Source organism: Pan paniscus, chromosome 7 (assembly GCF_029289425.2).
Source record: "Pan paniscus chromosome 7, NHGRI_mPanPan1-v2.0_pri, whole genome shotgun sequence".
NCBI classification, from domain to species: Eukaryota; Metazoa; Chordata; class Mammalia; order Primates; family Hominidae; genus Pan; species Pan paniscus.
The window spans coordinates 135,095,275-135,115,799 of NC_073256.2; the positions used below are offsets into that span (position 1 = coordinate 135,095,275).

The 20,525-nt window shown below is 39.2% G+C and overlaps 1 long non-coding RNA gene across 2 annotated transcripts; it reads right to left on the reverse strand.

The window, feature by feature from the left end:
- Window positions 1-8,899: 8,899 nt before the first annotated feature.
- LOC134730836 (uncharacterized) lies at window positions 8,900-19,950 on the reverse strand. Of its 2 annotated transcripts, XR_010112833.1 has the most exons (3): window positions 19,263-19,950; window positions 10,581-10,681; window positions 8,900-9,156 (listed from the first exon to the last, which is right to left on the reverse strand). It is a non-coding gene; the product is annotated as an uncharacterized LOC134730836 (long non-coding RNA). The 2 variants fall into 2 exon arrangements; XR_010112832.1 differs by having other exon boundaries at window positions 8,900-10,681.
- Window positions 19,951-20,525: the final 575 nt, after the last annotated feature.

A 20,525-nucleotide genomic window follows, 5' to 3' on the forward strand; every position in this document is an offset into this window, starting at 1 on the left:
TTTTTCTTTTATTATTATACCTTAAGTTCTGGGATACATGTGCAGAACGTGCAGGTTTGTTACATACGTATACATGTGCCATGGTGGTTTCCTGCACCTATCAACCCGTCATTTACATTAGGTATCTCTGCTAATGCAATCCCTCGCCTAGCCTCCCACCCCCTTATAGGCCCCAGTGTGTGATGTTCCCCTCCCTGTGTCCATGTGTCCTCATTGTTCAACTCCCACTTATGAGTGAGAACATGCAGTATTTGGTTTTCTGTTCCTGTGTTACTTTACTGAGATTGATGGTTTCCAGCTTCATCCATTTCCCTGCAAAAGACATGAACTCATCATTTTTTGAGGCTGCAAGATATTCCATGGTGTATATGTGCCACATTTTCTTTATCCAGTCTATCATTGATGGGCATTTGAGTTGTGGAATTTAATTAAACTAAAGAGCTTCTGCACAGCAAAATAAACTACCATCAGAGTGAACAGGCAACCTACAGAATGGGAAAAAAAATTTTGCAATCTATCCATCTGACAAAAGTCTAATATCCAGAGTCTACAAGGAACTTAAATGAATTTACAAGAAAAAAACAACCCCATCAAAAAGTGGGCAAATGATATGAACAGACACTTCTCAAAATAAGACATCATGCGGCCAACAAACATATGAAAAAAAGCTTATCATCACTGGTCATTAGAGAAATGCAAGTCAAAACCACAATGACCATCTCATGCCAGTTAGAATGGTGATCATTAAAAAGTCAGGAAACAACAGATGCTGGAGAGGATGTGGAGAAATAGGAGTGCTTTTACAGTGTTGGTGGGAGAGTAAATTAGTTCAACCATCGTGGAAGACAGTGTGGCAATTCCTCAAGGATCTAGAACCAGAAATACCATATGACCCAGCAATCCCATTACTGGGTATATACCCAAGAGATTATAAATCATTCTACTATAAAGACATAAGCACATGTATTTTTCTTTCAGCACTATTCACAATATAAGTTTTTATTAAGAAAAAAAACAGAGCCTCTCTGTAAAACTAATCCTTGGTTCTGACATTAGCTACCTGTATATTCTTTTTATTTTTTTTAAGAATATTTCTTTTTTTTTTAGGTTTTGTGAGGGTCTTTTTTTTTTTAACTTCCATAGATTATTGCAGAACAGATGGTGTTTGGTTACATAAGCAAGTCCTTTAGTGGTGATTTGTGAGATTTTGGTGCACCCATCACCTGAGCAGTATACACTGCACCCTATTTGTAGTCTTCTATCCCTCATATTTATCTGCTGATGACTATCTCTATCTCTGCTAGTTTTAAGAAGAAGCCTAGGGGCTGGGCACGATGGCTCATACCTGTAATCCCAGCACTTTGGGAGGCCGAGGCAGGCGGATCACCTGAGGTCAAGAGTTCGAGACTAGTCTGGCCAATATGGTGAAACCCCCTCTCTACTAAAACTACAAAACTTAGCCAGGTGTGGTGGCAAGTGCCTGTAATCCCAGCTACTTGGGAGGCTGAAGCAGGACAATGCGTTGCTTGAACCCAGGAGGCAGAGGTTGCAGTGAACTGAGATCATGCCACTGCACTCCAGCCTGGGCAAGAGAGCAAGAGTCTGTCTTAAAAAAAAAAAAAAAAAAAAATTAGGCTGGTGTGGTGGCGGATGCCCATAATCCCAACTACTCAAAAGGCTGGGGCAGGAGAATTGCTTGAACCTGGGAGGCAGAGGTTGCAGTGAGCCGAGATCATGCCACTGCACTCCAGCCTGGGTGACAGAGCAAGACTCCATCTCCAAAAATAAATAAATAAATAAATAAAAATGAAGGAGTCTAGGGTGTGAAGGATCTTTGCACAACAGAGTCAACTTCCCTTGTACTGCTCGAATCACATATATACCATTTCTGATAGATAATCCCCAAATGATGCTTTAACATTTCCAATGATTGGCAACATCCATTGTTAGCAGCCTTTTGGGCAGAAGATCAATTTGATTCCAAATTAAATTTGTGCTCTTTTCTGTCTACAGAAAAGAAAGCAAACAATAAGTTAGCAATACCGTAAGTTGGAGAGTCGCAATTAGGTGACTCCTAGAAACAGAAAAATAAATTGCCTTCTATGACTCAGTATGCAAAATAGAAACTACAGGTCAGAACACATGTATATAGAGACCCTTGATGGAGACAGGATGGTTTCTAGGCCAAAAGAAGGTTGCAGGAACCTATCTGAATGTATAATTGTAGTTTTTAGATTATGTCAGTCTTGGGATTGGGGGTAAAGAAAGAGATACATAAGTTGGTACATAAGTCATTCAATTATGAAAACAAGCAAAAAAAGGAAGTCACCAGGGCCAACATTGTCAGTGCCCAGCCAAACACCGTCTAGGGAGAAGAGGGCCTTTGCTATTAGAGCATTTTAATCTATAGGGCAATATAATTCCAGTGGAGATGGATAAAGACAGTGGATTTTCGATGGCTCTCTGATTCAATTAATTTATGATAAAATAGAAGGCTAAAGTTAACATACCTTGATGATATAAAATATCTGTATTATCTTGTTCCCTCTGCCAGGATCATCAGTTAGACCCATCTCTATCGCCTTTTTGACTGGCTCATGATGTTTTCACTCTCAGATCTCAGATGTGAAGTCATTTCCTCCCTGGAAGTCTTTTCCAATATACCTAATCCAGATTTGTTGATTCTCCTATATATTTGCATTGCATTCTGCACTTCCTTTATCCTATCCCTTCTTATCTAGTATATCATTATCTGCTTTTAGGTAGTTAAGTATCTCCTTAAGATTCCTAATATCAGGGCCTACGTATTACAGAAGTCTGGTCCATATTTGTATCTCTCAATTTTATAATTTGCATGACAAACAACTTGATTCTTTCCAATTCTATTTGCAAGCTTTACAAAGTTTCTTGGGGAAAAGAAGAGGTAGGATGGGCATTTGAAGTTGTGAGTTAATCTGCTCATTAAAATTATGAATATAAAAAAATTATTTTAGCAACTTTCAAAGGTTCTGTTGAAGACTTAACTGCTTTTGCTGTGTATACAACCTGTTAGAAAAGAAAATGAATGAAAGAACTGAAAAACACTCTCCCAAATTACCCTATAAGAAAGGATGATAAATTTTAAAATGAGATAGTAGAAAGAATGCAATCAGAAAGCAATCAAGCAGGTTCCACTGGTAAGGAATAGAGAAACGAATGGTAAGAATTAGAAGACGAGAAGGTAACGCTGGAGGAAAGATGGGTAGAGAAAGCACAGCAGAGTGCCTTCTGGCAAAGAAATGTCAAACCTTCTGATGACATAGGACCATTTTATGCTGACTGCTAATAATTTAAAAGATCATACTTTAGGAAGGAATGATGCTAGTTCCTCAAAAAGGAAGAAACTCATCAAGGTAGTTTGTAAAGTCTAATGGGCTCAGACCTGGCCGGGCAACTGGGTGGGTTTGTGGTCTTGAAACATACATCCAGGATGTGGCAAAGAGTCTGACAAGACTCAGCAAGCCCACAAATTGCTACTCACTTTTGATGATTAACTGTGGAAAAATGACAAAGTTGGGGGAAAAAACTGAAATGTGTCTCTCAAAATTCCATGGTTTTGGTTAGAAATCAAAAGATGAGCAACGCCTTTATCCCTCTTTATCCCTTCTTCCAGTTATTTTTGAGACTGAAGAAAGAAAAGAAGACTTCAAAGTTTAAGCTACACAGGACAAAGACAGTGCCCACTGTGCTCATCACCATAAGCCCAGAGCCTAGTATGGAACCTGGAAAACAAGTACTTCTCTGATTGAATGACTGCAGACAGTGAATAAATGGCTACATAGATTATATAAAAGACGATGAGTTTGTTTACTGGTTTAACTATGGTTTAAGTTTTTAAAGTAGAAAGGCAGAATACAAATGGGGTAAAAACTGCAACTCCAGATTTCAGTGAGGACAGAGTTTAAAGAGTAGCTCATTCGTTTAATAAGTTTTAATCAATAATACAAAGAGAATTGCATTCTGGCATACTAAAGAAACTCACAGGTATAATCTCAGCATGATTGCTAACATTCAAGGAATTATGAAAAATGAAAGAGGCTTCAAAAGTATAGAGATAGGAAAATATTACTGAGAATATTAGAAGTGGGAAGGTAAGTTGGATATTAGAAATGACAAATAGATAAGTTTGATGTTCATCTATACCAAATTAACAATTAGCTGTTTTCTGAACATCTAGAAAAGATGATGGTGATTATGAGGAGCCATCAGTAAAGACCCCCCAAACAATTCTAAAATTAGCTTGAAAGTATATGTGTAGCATTATTAATGAATATTCTTAAAATAGCTATGAAGAGAAATTAGACTTATGAGATCTGTTTTAAAACTTTTTAAAGCAGTAATAATGGAACCCATATGGTAATATTTCAAAATTAAGAAACTCAATCCAGGGAACAGGATAATTTAACATGTGATTTAAAAGATACTGCTATAAAAAATGGAAGTAGGAAATACCATATGATATATGGGGTTAAGATAATAGTAACAAGAGAAAATAACATAGATATGTTTCAGTAAATTCCAAGAATCTTAAGTGTTTTAATTAGTCAAATAAATCCAGAAGACACAGATTAAACATTTATACCATTAAGAAGAGATGATCACTTTGGAGAGTTTGAGTAATCAAATATACATTTTATATAATAAATATTTATTAAGCAACTACTCTGTAGCAGGTACTATTCTAGGTATTAGAGAATTACTGGTGAACAGGATATCCAGGGTCCATGCTGCCAAGAAGCCTATATTCTAGAAGGAAAAGACAGGCAATACTACGTAAATGGATTAGGAAAGAAAATAATTCTAGAGAGTGATCACATATTAGAGAAGCCATTATAAAATGTACATAAAATAAAAAAGAAATATAACCAAATAAGAAAATATGTGCATCAAAAATGACAGAAAAGAACAATTCCTTAATAACCTCAGAACACATACCTATATTTTTAGAAATTACCCTTAGGATTCCAATAACTAAGTGATCATGTCTCAAACAAACAAAATTTACACAAGAGAAAATACAAATAGGGAACAAATGTCTGGGAAAATGTTCCAACTAACATGTAATCAAGAAATGCAAATTTAAGCAACTTTTTAACATCTGCTAAGTTTAAAAAAAAAAGCTTGAAAAAATAAAAACCAGACTTACAGGAAGAATGACAACATAAACGTAGTCTCTGCTCCCCTCCAGGAAAACGGCTGAAATTACCAAAGTGGAGGGAGATGGGGTGGGGGTAGGACATCAGCCGTGAACCAGGAATGGTGCCAACCACATGTCAAGCACAAAGTGAGGAATTTCTACCAGTTTCAATACCAACTGTAAAAAAGAATAACAACCTTCCCTCAATGGCAGTTGCAAGAAAGGAGAGAAGGAAACTATGGCGAAATTCATCAGCAGGTCAAAAGCAGATGACAGACGGCCATATGTGGAGTCCTTCTCCCTATGCTTGGAGACAATCCACAGCTCTGGTGTCAAAGAGAAGAGAAAGTAACGAGCCACTCCTAGCCATTTTTCACATATGTGGCAACTTACTAGTGGAGGTAGTCAGTTGAATATGGGCTGGTGTGGGGTGTGGGGTGTGGGGTGGAATTTCTGTAAGGTCTAGGCATCCTGTTGGAGAGATGAGGATTGATCAAATATAAATAACAGAAGGAAAGGCAGGTGTTTGGGAGAATACACTTCTAGCCACATCAATCAGGAAACCCATAAGCCAAAGACTTTTTCTCATAAATGAATTACTTCTAGCAGTGTTTCTTTGCCCTAAGCCTGAGGCTCAATACAGGTCTGGAAAGACCTTCCCCAAGTGACTGGATACACCTCCAGCTCAGTGAGGCCACCCCTTCTGCAGAAGTTTCAACAGAGAAAAATTATGCCAAGTACCCAGGTTTTCAATGCCCATGGCTCAAGAAGCATTTCTATCATTTTTTAGGTTTGAATGAAGACATATTTGCTCATATGATGTTGCCTCATCCATCCCTCCACTTACTTTCTATGGGGAGGAGCCCAGTGGTACCCAAATAACTAGAGAAGAAAGATTACCTATTTGCATTATTTAGGAACAAATAGCAAGCCTGAATAGAACTTCTCACAGAGATGAATAAGGAGAAAAGCACCAGTATGGATCTAAAAAGACATCACAGAGTAAGGGGGGACTATTTAAGCATGCAGCGTCTAGAATCAGAATCCCAGCTCTACCATTTACTAGCCATGCAACTTTAGGTAAGATAATTAACCTTTCTATGCCTCATTTATAAAATAAGGGTCATCATCACAAAGATTAAATCAGTATGTAAAATACTTTCCCAAATATCCACATGGTAAATGTTAGGTATTGCTATCATTGTCCCTATTTTATTATGTCTAAGCAAAAAAATTGCAATTAATAAAGACAATAAACTTTGGATACATCATTAATGCTTTTTAAATCAAATATTTCTGGCTAGTCTTCCAGACACATGTACTTTCTGTCTCCTTTAAGTTAGGCAGGATGGTGTAACTTGTTTTGATCATTAAAATGGGAATTAAAGTCATAGTTTAACTTCTGGGAGCTAAATTATCTGAGTTCAGGAGTTCAAGACCAGCCTGACCAACATGGTGAAACTCCGTCTCCACTAAAAATACAAAAATTAGAATTAGCCCAGCATGGTGGCACACACCTGTGGTTCCAGCTACTCAGGAGGCTGAGGCAGGAGAATTGCTCGAACCCAGGAGGCGGAGGTTGTAGTGAGCCAAGATCGCACCATTGCACTCCAGCCTGGGCAACAAGAGTGAAGCTTCGTCTCCAAAAAAAAAAAAAGTTGGTGTGTGAATTCATCAAGTGATTTCTTTCTCAATCATAGCAACCTTCTACATGGTGGCAGCCCCATCAGCTTGTATGCTGAAGTGAAGATAACTTGAAGCAGAGCCCCAATCAATAGCTAAAGCGTGAGTGAGGAAAAAAAGCTTTATTATACTAAGTCACTAAGAAGTCAAGGTTATTTATTACTGCAGCACACTGTAGCTTATACTGACTGATACAGAAGTAAAAGGTAAAAAAGAAAATGTTTTCAAAAACTTACTTCCAGAAAACAGTAGAGTGTTTTGGACAATAATTGCTGTATAGACCTAGAGACAGTAATGATAAAATAGGCAGATGAAGCAACAGCTGAAACATGACAAGTCGAGATATCCAAATGATTTTAATGGTGAGGCAGCATAGTCAAAGAAAAAACGATTGGGAAATAATTGTGGCAAAAGCTTGGGCAAAACTAAAGGATCATGTATCATCATGTTGAAGTTAGGCCCTACCTCACAGTTTAGAAAGAATCACAGAGCTTTTATAGCCCAAGGATTGCTACAAAAATGTTCATTGAAGTGTTTCTTAGAGTAATTAAAAAAAAAACTGAAGGAAATCTAACGTCTAAGAGTAGAGAATTTGTTCAATAAACCTGTGCAAATCTTTGTACCTTTATAACATCACTGTCCAACAGATCTTTCCACACTAATGGAAATGTTCTATGTCTGTGTTGTATTATGCAATACAGTAGCCACTAATCACATGTGGTTATTGAACATTTGAAATGTGGCTGGCATGACTGAAGAAACTGAATTTTTAAGGTATTTGATTTAATTTTAATTTAATTTAAATAGCCACATTGGCTGGTAGCTAACAAATTGGACAATCCATATTTTTTTTCTTCAATTTTTGTTTTAAGTTCTGGGGGTACATGTGCAGGATGCACAGGTTTGTTACATAGGTAAACATGTGCCATGGTGGTTTGCTGCATAGGTCAACCCACGACGTAAGTATTAAGTCCAGCAACCATTAGCTATTCTTCCTGATGCTCTCCCTCTCCCACATCCTTCTGACAGGCCCCACTGTGTTTTGTTATCCCCAAAGTGTCCATGTGTTCTCATCATTCTGCTCCCACTTATAAGTGAAAACATGCGGTGTTTGGTTTTCTGTTCCTGTGTTGGTTTGCAGAGGATAACAGAACAGCCCATATTTGAAACGATGGCATAGATCTGTATTTGTTGGCAATAAAAATGTTCATAATTTATTGCTAAGATATTTTAGAGAGCAGTTAAAATTAACTTATTTGTGTGTGTGCGTGAGTGTATTTGTGCAAATACATACTAACTGAGGACTCCACACCAAAATGTCATCATTGGGTACTGGATAATGGCAGTATGGATGATTTTTCTTTCTTCTTTAAATCTTTTTGGACTGTCTACGGTTTTCAAATAAGATTGCAGTACTCTTATATACAGAAAAGTAAAACTGTTTTTCTTTCTTTTTTTCTTTTTGAGACAGAGCATCCCTCTATCGCCCAGACTGGAGTGGAAGGGTATGATCATAGCTCACTGCAGCCTCAAACTCCTGGGTTCAAGTCATCCTCCTGCCTCAGCCTCCCAAATAGCTGGGACTACTACAGACACATGACACCATGTCTGGCTAATTTTTTTTTTACTTTTTATTTTTTGTCTTCCTATGTTGCCCAGGCTGGTCTCAAACTCCTGAGCTCAAGTGATCCTCTCATCTTGGCCTCCCAAAGCATTGGGATTACAGGCATAAGAAACTGAGCCCACCCCCATTTTCATTTAAAAAAATAAAATTATTGAAAGCTAATGCTTGTAATGCTGCAGGAAAACTGTTGATGTTATTACAAATTGATATAATTATTTTGAAAAATGTTAAATAGATTTCCACCTCAAGAATGTATTTTAAGATAACTCTCAAAAGAAGGAAGAAAGATTTACTCAAAAATCCTGTCCCTAGGGATTAATTATTTCAATTATTTTGCAACAGATTAATTACAACTCTCTTAAAATGTGTCTGCAGATTATAACAGAAAGTGAAAAGGGAATCATGTTAAAAGCTGATTTAAGACAGTGGAAAGTTATCTGTTTTTATTTTCCTTTAATATTTTAATACTACTCTCAATAAATCTCAATAAATCTCTGTACAAGAGCCAGTACATCAGAAGAATAAGCAGTGCTAACCACTAAAACGTAATTCCCTGGTTCTCAGTGACTCAACACAGTTGAGGTTTAGCAGCTGTTTACATCATATTCTGACGCAGTGAAGCCGATGCCCTGGACAGCCATCTTCTGAATGGTAACTGTTTTCATCCCTTGGCCTCCACAGTCATCATGAAAGAGAGGAGAGAGCATGGAAGATTGTGCAGGGAGTTAGATGACCAGGTCTCAAAGTGGCTTCCATCACGTCTGTTTACATTCCATAGACCGGCATCTAGTCACATAGCCCAGACTAAACTGCAAGGAATGTTGCAAAACATAATCCTTCTCTATGCCCAAGAAGAAGAATGGTGTCTGGGAGCATTCTAGCCAGTCTCTGCAAAACTTACATCAAACCAAATTCATTTGCTTTCTTGATAAGTTTATTAAGCAGGTTGATGGATGCTGCTATTGGAGGGCCCAATATTATATTTTGGAATTAAAAAAAATACAAATGGCCAACAGGTATGTGAAAGTATGTTCAACATCACTAATCATCAGGGGAACCCAAATCAAACCACTATGAGATATTATCTCATACTTGTTAGGATGGCCACTATATAAAAATAAAAGATAACAAGTACTGTCAAGGATGTGGGGAAATTGGAACCCTTGCACACTGTTGGTGGGAATGTAAAATGGGGCAGCCATTATGGAACACAGTATGGAATTTCTTCAAAAAATTAAAAATAGAACAATCATACGATCCAGCAATTCTACTTCTGCATATTTGTCTAAAGGAATTGAAATCAGGATCTCAAAGAGATATCTGCACTCCCATGTCCATTGCAACATTACTCACGATAGCCAAGATGTGGAAACAACGTAATTGCTTATCAAACAGATTAACAGATAAAGAAAATGTGACATGATATCCATACATATTATTCAGCCTTAGAAAAAGGCAATCCTGTCATTTGCGCAATACAGATGAAACTTATGGGCATTATGTTAAGTGAAAAAGGCTAGTCATGGAACAACAAATACTATGTGATTCCACTTACATGAAGTACCCAAAATAGTAAGACTTACAGAAGGACAAAATAGAATAGTGGTTTCCAGGGTCTTCAAGAAGAGGGAAATGGGGAATTGCTCAACAGGTATAAAGTTTCAGTTACGTAAGGTGAATAAGTTCTAAAGATCTGCTGTATAACATTGTGCTTATAGTTGACAATATTGTACTGTATACTTCAAAATTGTTGTGTTCTTACCACAATAAAATTTTTAAAAATCCCTTCATATCACTCTTATTCAGCATCATACTGCAAGTCCTAGCTAGCTCAATGAGACGCTAAAAACCACAGATAATCAAAAGCATAAGACAATAATGACATAAGCTCATACCACTCAGAATCAACCATTCTTAACATTTTGTCGTATAACATTTTTGCTATAATATCATATTGCATTGTATATATCACTCTGCACATTGCTTTTGTCATCAATGTGTTTTAAGAGCCAGTGTTCCTACTTAGCATTCCAGTTCATTTCTTTTACTTACAGCAATATAGTTCATTTTATAAGTATACTATATGTATCTATTTACCTGTTACTTTATATCGTGGTTATTCCCATTTTTCTCTATAACCATTCTGCAAGGAACATCCTTCAGCATGTCTTTTTATGCAGATGTGAAATGACACATGCCTAGAAGGGAAATTGCAAGATCAAAAACGCTCATTTTTTTGAACATTATAAACATGTATAACTTGTAGACATGAATGAAAATATAAAACACATGTATATCAAATTTGTAGATGACACAAACTCAGAAGGGAGAGATGTTATGATAAATGACAAAAATCAGTGTTCAAACTTTTCATAAGTGAGAATACTGGGCCATAACTAAGAAGATGGAATTTAAGAAAGATAAAGATAAAATCTTGCATTTAGTTGAAAGAATTAAATGCCCATTGCAAAAAGGCCGCGTTATTACTTGACAGCAATTTATTTGAAAAATGTCTGGGATGTTAGTTGGCCTCTTCTTTGCTGTGAGCTAACAGTGTGACACTATTTAGACCCAAAAAAATGTAGAAAGACAGTCCCAGATTTATGATAGTTCCACTTAACTATTTTTCAACTTTATGATGGTGCAAAAGCAAGACACATTCAGGGGAAACTATACTTTGAGTACCCATAGAATCACGGTTTTTCCTTTCCAGTCAAATATTCAATAAGTTATATAAGATATCCAACATGTTATTAAAAATAGGCTTTGTGTTAGATGATTTTGCCCAGCTGTATGCTAATATAAGTGTTCTGAGAATGTTAAGTTAGGCTAGGCTAAGCCAAGATGTTTGGTAGGTTAGGTGTATTAAATACATTTTCTGCTTACAACACTTTCAACTTACAATGGGTTTATCAGGACATAACCCCTCCATAAGTTGAGAAGCATCGTATTTATACAGCTATATTCATAGAAGAAAGTTTTGGAGGGTCTCAACGTTAACCTTAATTTTATTCTACCAAGTCATAACTTTATAGTGTTCAAATGAAACCAACTTATATTAACATAAGGAAAAAGAGAAAGCAGTCGTTTCACATACTACACTGCAGAGAGGATGGGTTTGGAGTAAGGCTAGAAGTAAAACCAGAGCTCCAAACGCTGCTGCAACTCATCCCTTTTACTGCCTCTCATCAATGTATCTCTCTGCCTACTGTATGTATTCTCTGAGCTACCAACCACATGAAGCTGGCTATGGCCTAAAGAAGATCTAGATCGGGGGTTCCAATCTTTTGGCTTCTCTAGGCCACACTGGAAGAAGAATTGTTTTGGGCCACACATAAAATACACTAACACTAATGATAGCTGATGAGCTAAAAATAAAGAAAAAAATCACAAAAATATCTCATAATATTTTAAGAAAGTTTACAAATTTGTGTTAGGCCACATTCAAAGCTGTCCTGGGCTGCGGGTTGGACAAGCTTGACCTAGATGATCCTCATCTGCAGCTTCAATTCATGAACTCCCAGGAGGGGTCTCTGCTTGGCCCAGCACAGGTCTTTTGTCAACTCCTTTGACAAATCAGGATGGCAGCCAACTTCAGAATCAATGGTTGGAACAGGAGAGGTACAACCTATAGATAGCCTTAGGAAGATTGTAGTTGACCAGGAAGCCCAATTTGTATCTTCCAAAGTTATTGTCCTTCATCTTGGAGTCACTGGGTATGTAGTTATCTGCAGACATGCTTAAACACTTAACTTCCTTTGCTTAGAAACCTCTCCTGATTCTGTTACTCTTAGGCTGTGTGGTCAACATCACATAAACAGTGAGCCCTCGATATTTAACAGACAAATAAACCCAAATACATATTTTATTCACTATGTGATTTTTTTTCCTCCTGGGTTTTATATTTTTAAGATTCATAAAAATAAAATAGTTACTTATGTATCATGGCAGGTATCAAGAAATGTACTCCCATCAGCTGAATGGGGCCCTTGTAATAATTGCAGCAGATATAATCAGTATGCCTGCCTAAACTGTGAGTATGGATCATTACCAAACTTGATAGTTACTGAGCTCTGACTGTGTGCAACACTATAGGTGTGGATCTACACTAGAGGATTTAAAACCTCACAGAGCCAACCAAACTGCAAACAACTGGGGAAGACGGATCACATGCATAGGAAAGACTTAATCAGCTGAAGTTTCTGAGTAGTAGTCCCTGATTATCATCACATCTTAAGAGGGGGCCGCAATAGAATCCAGACAAGAAAAGGATATTCAGAATAAGTGAGATTTCCAATAAGACATAAAGGAGAAAAAGCAATTTGGCTAAAAAGAGAAAGAGACCTAGGATACAGATTCCCATTTGGAGTATTTTGCTGCACACTTTATATCAGGGGTCTAAACCCAGACTCAGAGGCAGAATCGTATGGAAAACCGACAAGATCAGGATCTTGGGTCCCAACTTGAAAGATTCTTATCCAATTCATCTGAGTGGAGTTTTGTGATTTATACTTTTAATAATAATTGTAGCTGATAATCTATAGCACTTACTATGTGGCAGACCCTTCATTTAAGTGTTTTATATATAATATTAACTCTCTAAGTCCTCATTTTAGCCGATGTATTAGGAACTATTATTATCATCCTTAATGATGTGAAAACTGAAACCCAGAGAAGCAAAGTAACTTGACTAAGGCCATGCAGTGTTGGGATTTGAACCCATGTAGTTGGGCTTCAGAATCTGCTAATCACTTTGTTCTGCAGATTCTCAAAAAAATAAAATAAAATAATGACTATGAAACTTGCAGGCAATTGTGATGAATTCAGTGTTGAAACCACTGCATTCTAACACATTCAGAAATTATTATGTACTGAGCACTGCTTCAGGATAGAGGCTCTATTATTCAAAGCCTGGCATATAGTAGATACAGAATATTGTTGGATATATTCCAAGCAGAAGGAGTCCTTAGAAGCAAGATTTTGTATAGGGAAATCTGTTGGGCCTGCCTCCTACCGCAGAAAGGAAGTGGGGCAAACTGAGTGACTCATATCATGTTTTCTGTCCCCATTATAAGAAAGTGCCAAGAATCAGAATAAGAGACGCATCATTCTGACCCTACCTTTAACGCTCTGCCCAGCCCCTTAAATCTGTGCCGCTTATGCCCACACACTACCTTAATTATTTGGAGAAACAAGACTTTCAACTCTTCTCTTTCAGCTCATCCTTTTCTTCAGTTCCATCCTTTTTTTTTTTTTTTTTAAGTGGCGTGATCATGGCTTACTACAATCTCAGCCTCCTGAGTTCAAGTGATTCTCCTGCCTCAGCCTCCCGAGTAGCTGGGATTACAGGCACATGCCACCACACCCAGTTAATTTTATATTTTTAGTAGAGATGGGGTTTCACCATGTTGATCAGACTGGTCTCCAACTCCTGACCTCGGGTGATCCACCCACCTCGGCCTCCCAAAGTGCTGTGATTACAGGTGTGAGCCACTGCACCCGGCCAGTTCCATCCTTTTTAGAAACATCATGGAATATTAAGAGGATGTGAAACTCGAAGCAGTTGATTTCTCTGCTTATTTAAAGTGAAGATAAATGGCTTGTACATGATAAATATTTTTGGATGGATGGATGGGAGAATTAAACAAAGAGAATTAAACAAAGAATTAAACATTGAATAGAAACCCAGTGGTAGATCACTGTCCATGTCTCCTATGGGTCTGTCAGGACTGGCTCTCTTACTGGTAACATGCAATATGGTGTTATAATTAAGTGCACTGTCTTTGGATTAGGTGGCTTAGGCTCAGTCCTCCTTCTACCACTTACTAGCTGTGTGATCTTGGGCAAGTGACTTGTCCTCTCTAAACTTCAGTGTATTGTCTTTTAAACTAGAAATAATAATAGCACTTAAACTAGGGGTAATAACAGCATCAACCCACAAAGGTGTTGTGAAATAATGTACCTGCTAAGTAAAATGTTCAATGCATAAAAATGCCCAATTAATAGCAATTATTTCACAGGAAATAATATCAGGTTTGGTGGCTTGAAACTTGCCTTCCAATATCTTTTGGGGTAAAACTTGATAGGCATTTTTTTCTTCCAAAAGGCAAGACTTTGGGGAACATGAGAGGCAAATGGCAGATTTTATTTAGACTGGCAAGGAAGAAAGAAAGGGAGAGAGGGAGGAAATATAAAAAGATAACCTTTCCTCTTCTGAAAATCACACATCAATTTTTTTTTTATACAAAATAGGGTCCTTCTCTATCATCCAGGCTGGAGTGCAGTGGCGTGATCATAGCTCACTATAACCTCAAGCTCCTAGGCTCAAGTGATCCTCCTGCCTTGGCCTCCCAAAGTGCTGGAATTACAGGTGTGAGTCACCACACTGGGTCATAACATTTCTTTATATTCATGTGACTCCAAAGGTTTAGCTACCAGTGATGAAGTTATCCCAATTACAATTCTTAGACAGGAAAGGAAATGCAGTCAACTTCTGAGAAAATGGGTTGACTCTCTAGAAAGTCTGGAGGGTGTAAATGGCCCATGTTCTGAAGAGGGAACATTTCAAGCTTATGAGCTAGGCTCACCTCAACCAAAGAGCTCAGCTAATACAATATATCCTTAGAGCTTAGTTTGTTTCTGGACATTTGGATTATTTATTTATTTAAGTATTTATTTTAGTACATCAGAATCAATGTAGTACATCAGAATCAATGAATTGAACTAAAATGAAAATCAAAGAATTTTAGTGCATCAGAATTAGTATAGCACTTTGAAGTTAGACAAACCTTAATTTGAATCCCAGCTCTAACGTTTAATAGTTGCATGACCTTGGGCAAATTGTTGACAGCTGTACACTTCAGTGTGTTTGCGTGTAAAGGGGGGGTGATACTGTTACCTTTTACATCCACATGTTGGGATGATTAAACAAGGTCATATGTATAAAGCACTCTATTCAAGACCTGACATATAGTACGCACTCTATAAATATTGGCTATACTTACGTCTCATTGATATTATTATTCTCATAATGTTTCTTGTCTACTTCCTTAATGAAGTGCGTAATACTCTTGGGCATTAACACAGGCTCCACCTGGCCTGTAAGTGAAACAGGAAGAGCCCTAGGCTTTTGCTTTGTTTTGCACAGAGCCTGCACAGAGCCCACCCAAGTAAACAAAATCTCCTCTTCTTTCTCTCCATTTTAATTTTTCTTTTATTCCATGCCCTATGAATAGATTAGTTTCTTTCTCTCTCTTTGCCGAAATACCTTCAGGCCTCCTCTCCTCCCTTCAGGCAAAAGTCCTTAAAACCTCCACTTTCCCCCAGTAATATTTTTCTCCAACTAACTGGAAGTGGAGAAAGATTTTCCTCTTTGTCTAGCACTGATTTTTGACTTGTAATTCCATTTCAACAAAACCACTTGCACTAAAGCTTACACACAATGTAAATAATTCATTAGAAATATATATTTGCTTGATGCTTATATACTTGCAGTGCATCTGCAGAGTCTATTATATCAGTCAAGGAAGCAACAGGACTCCCAGTCACCAAGGTGAATGGAAAATTTTCCTCTTTAAATAGGTAAAAATTTAAGTTGCATGCAAATTAATCTTGGAAATACAGAATGCTAACACAGCAGGGGACTTTAAAATGTATATATTCTAACACTCTCTATAAATGTGGAAAATAAGTCCCAGAGCATTGTAACATGGCCATAATAGGCCTTGTAGCATTCTGGAATTTAAAAGGCTAGGTGCATAGAAGGGAAAAGAGATACGAATGGCAAAGGCAGGTACATAATGCCTAAAACCAGGATGTGGTGTAGCAGTTACCATCGTCATCATCATCATCATCACAATGACAATCAATGGTAATGGCTACAATTTGGGAATTATGATCTTGGCACTAAGCAGAGGTCTTTACATTTATCTAGAAAGATGACCATGGGTAACACTGCATAAGACTGACTGATTTAGACTTTGAGAATTTTGCCAGTTTTGGGTGGCTGTGAGATATCTTGTCTGACCATAGGGCTAGATCATACTGCTACAAGAGAAGGTGGAATTTCTTCAGAAGGGAATGGACATTGCCACTGTAGTTCATCCCAGGCATTTTTCAACCTGGAAAGGGAATAGCTACACTCCAGTTAGAGGTCCTAGGCCAAGGCAAAGGAGAATCTCCTGCCCCACTCTGGCACCGAGAACCAGTTTGGTTTCTACTCCAAGGATGGGCGATATCTGAATTCCTCCCTGTGTGGTGGGAACCTACCATGGGCTCCATAAGAGCAGGCTAGGAATAAGGTTCATTGAGGGATGCCAAATAAAAAATCTTGTGGCATGTATAAGTTGTCCTCTGTGGTGTTTTTCAGTTCCATGCCCCAGGACTTCAAGACACCGATCTGCAATTGTGCCAGAGGATGTTAGAGAGGCAACTATGCCCTTGCTTGGGAGAAAACCACATGAGCAGACCATGTCTTTTCACCCAAGGCCAGAGGAGAGGAAGCAGAAGACACATTTCCCGGTGCCTGATTATTCCTTCCTCCAGGGCTTACGGTTGCCATTTTGGGCCATCTCACATAGAAGAGGTACCCAAATGTTTGTCATCTCTCCCTGAAAGCGTGTCTAGTCCTCAAATAGAGGAAAGCCATCACTATCTCTCTGCCTTCTCCATCGAGACCAAAAAGGAAGATACAAGCTGGGAACTAGATTTGAATATTTCTTGATACTGGAGAGGGGCAGGGTGATGTGATCTCTGGTGAGTTTCCTCCTCAAGCAGGGGTGCGGGTAGCCTGGGTTTCCTGGGCCCAGATTTCAAACCTGTGTCAGCTGTAGCTGCACACAGAGTGCCCAGAGCTGTTGGGTGCAGCTTAGGTATGGCAGTATCAGTCATCTCCACACCTGCTGCAGAAAGTCTCAGGACAGCACTGTGAGTGGGGCTGGGGAATCTGGAGAAGAAAGTTCTATAAGCATAACATGGTTTACTTTACAGACAGCTTGCTACCACATCACGATTTGGGTACAACCCATGAAAGGAGCCCCATGGGAGTAGAAGAGGGTATCTCCATGTCTCTCTAGGAGACGAACAAGCAATATCCACTGGAATCCAGAGGCTAAAAATTGTGATGTCCCAGGCCTAAGCTAGACAGAGCAGAGAATGGGCAGGACTTGCCCCTGAAGTATGGGCAGTTAAACAAGAGGAGGAAAGAAGAAAAAAAGAAAAGAAAGGAAACACTAGGCCCAAATTGATTTACCAGTGAATTCTACCAAATATTTAAAGAAGAATTTAAACCAACTCTACATTGCTTACCAACTCTTTCTATGAGGCCAGCATTATTCTGATAAAGCCAGACAAAGACATTTCAAAAAAAATAATAATAACTATAGGCCCATATTCCCCTTAAAAATAGATCCAAAAATTCTTAAAATATTTAGCAACAAAATATTATGGTCCAACAGGGCTTTGATCCAAAGAAGTCCAGGAGAAAGAGACAATTCAGGAAAAGAGGCAGCAAAAGGAAATGTGGGAAACTTGGCCCAAAGAAGGTTTGAAGCAGACGATGCATGGCATTGCCTGGAAAAATTGCCTGAGTGTCTGATCCTAGGGGCCAGTGTTTCCCTAAAGGATTCCTACAGCTGAGTTCATGAAGATTCTTAGGTTGGGATACCTAGAAGAAAAAACTGAGACAAGGATTCCAGTGTGCATGATTTACAGAGGGATTGCTGTCCAGAAAAAACAGCTAAGGGAGTGAGGAAAGAATAAGGAAGGGGGAGAAACATGGCAAGGATGTGGACCCAGATAAAGTCAGCCCTTGACCTGACCCACAGGGTGCTCTGGAGTATAAATTGCATGACACAATTATCACACCTGGAGCATCACCTGCACCCTGCGTCAGTCAGTTATTGTATGCCTCTGGGGAGTAGGAGATGTCAGCTCCCAGTATCGCTGAGTGAGGCCGATCCCGTCAGCCTAGGGTAATGCTCTGCAGAAGTCTGCAGGTGGATGCTGTTGGCTGTGGCACTCACTGCACCATCATAGCAGTTGTAAAGGGGTTTGGAGTGTGGCACCAATAACATCTACTGGGGAGGACTTCATACAGCCACTCTCCTCCCCCTGGACAGTTGGAGCCTGAAATAGGCAATGATAGCGGAGGTAGTTAGGAGATGAGGTACTCAGGAACTATTTAGATGGTAGAATTGGGAGGACACGCAGCTAATTGCATATGGGAGGCAGTGGGGAGGGGCAGTGTTTAGCTGATGGACATAAGAAGTATAAGATCATACTCATGCCCTGGGGAACTGGAGGAATGGTGGGGCCATTGTCAAAGGTAAGGAACATGAGGAAAGGAGCAGGACTTGGAAAGGAACATAAATTCAGTCTCCAGTATTTTCATTTTGAAAAGGGAATCAATGGCTTATGAATAGCATACCTGGAGCTCCATAGGGGTTTCAGGGACCAATTATATGAGGAAGATGAGGCCAGAGAGAGGGGAAAAAAGAAAACCAAATAGTCTAGTGCTGGCCCTCATCCCACCCTACACTGGAGCACTTCTGCTATCTTGGTTTGATTCCCACAAATGCAGACTTTGAGGCAAGGATTAAGACACATTGAAAGACGATCTCACGGGTTAGGTGTGGTGACTCATGCCTGTAATCCCAGCACTTTGGGAGGCCAAGGCAGGTGGATCACTTGAGGTCAGGAGTTTGAGACCAGCCTGGCCAACATGGTGAAACCCCATCTCCACTAAAAATACAAAAATTAGGTGGGTGTTGTGGCGGGTACCTGTAATCCTGGCTACTTGGGAGGTTGAGGCAGAAGAATCACTTGAGATCCAGGTTTCAGTGAGTCTATATTGTGCCACTGCACTCCAGCCTGTGCAATAGAGCAAGACTCTGTTTAAAAAAAAAAAAAAAAAAAAAAAAGATGACCTCAGGAAGCATAGGTGAGGATAGTGAAAATGAAAGAAACAGCCACCAAGGGAATACTCATGAATAGATTATCTCTGAAGACCACAGGGGCATGATCTGTTGGAAACCCTCTGACCATCCATGTATCCCACATGTTTCCCACTGAGGGATAAGAAGCTATTTTCCTACCATGAATGGAACCTCTTTGGTTGAGGGTGTAAGAAACCCCTCAATGCCATGCTAGCTTGAAGACCAGCTGAGAGCCTGTGTAGAGGCTGCAGAAGAAAACTAGTATGTAGAGAAGCACTCACACCTCAGCGGGCCACATAACCTGGGGCAAGGGATCCATGGCTTCTGCTGCACCTGCTCCACTCTGTTTTTCCATATAGCAATTTCTGAATTTCCATATAAGATATGTTTTTTGCTTTGTTTTTCTTTTTTAAGAGAAAAATCTCCTGTCTAGAAAAACAGGTTGGTCAGTGTCCTAAAATCAAAAGTCCACAGCAGAAGGCACTTTGAACAAGCAGTTATTGCCTCCTCTGGTCTCACCTCCAATTCTCCATGTAAAATTAATAGTGTACTCTGGGGACATCCCTTCCATTATCTAGTCTTGGTGAAAAGGGACAATGGTAGAAGCAGGGTAATCTCTGCCTTATCGATTTTCTGTGTGAGCTTCTTTGTGCCTCCAGGGAGACACCACTGCTTTCAGTGCCTATTAGCAGTTGTGTCTTTTAACCTCCCGGTCAGGCTGGCAGTGTGAGTCCAACAAAGGCTCTGGCTCCAATTACTTCACCAGTACATAGCCTGGCTGAACTGGAGCTTGCGGCTCCACATGCTGGAAATTGCACTTTCCACCAATACAGAGACAAGCAAAGAGGGGCATTCAACAAATCCCCAGCTACAGCTCAGCATGGCAGGGAGGCAGAAAGGACCTATATACCAATTAGCCAGGCAGCTATGGCCATCAATCATGGGTGACCTGGGCACCCAGCATGTATGTCCATCCTGGACCCCACCACCGAAATCACACTGAAAACTTGTATCCAGAGGAGGCTTGAGACAGCCAAAGCTATAGGTGGCAAAAGCTTTCATTCCAGAAAGCACTTCAATCCCACAACCTGGAGAGGAAGGCCCATAC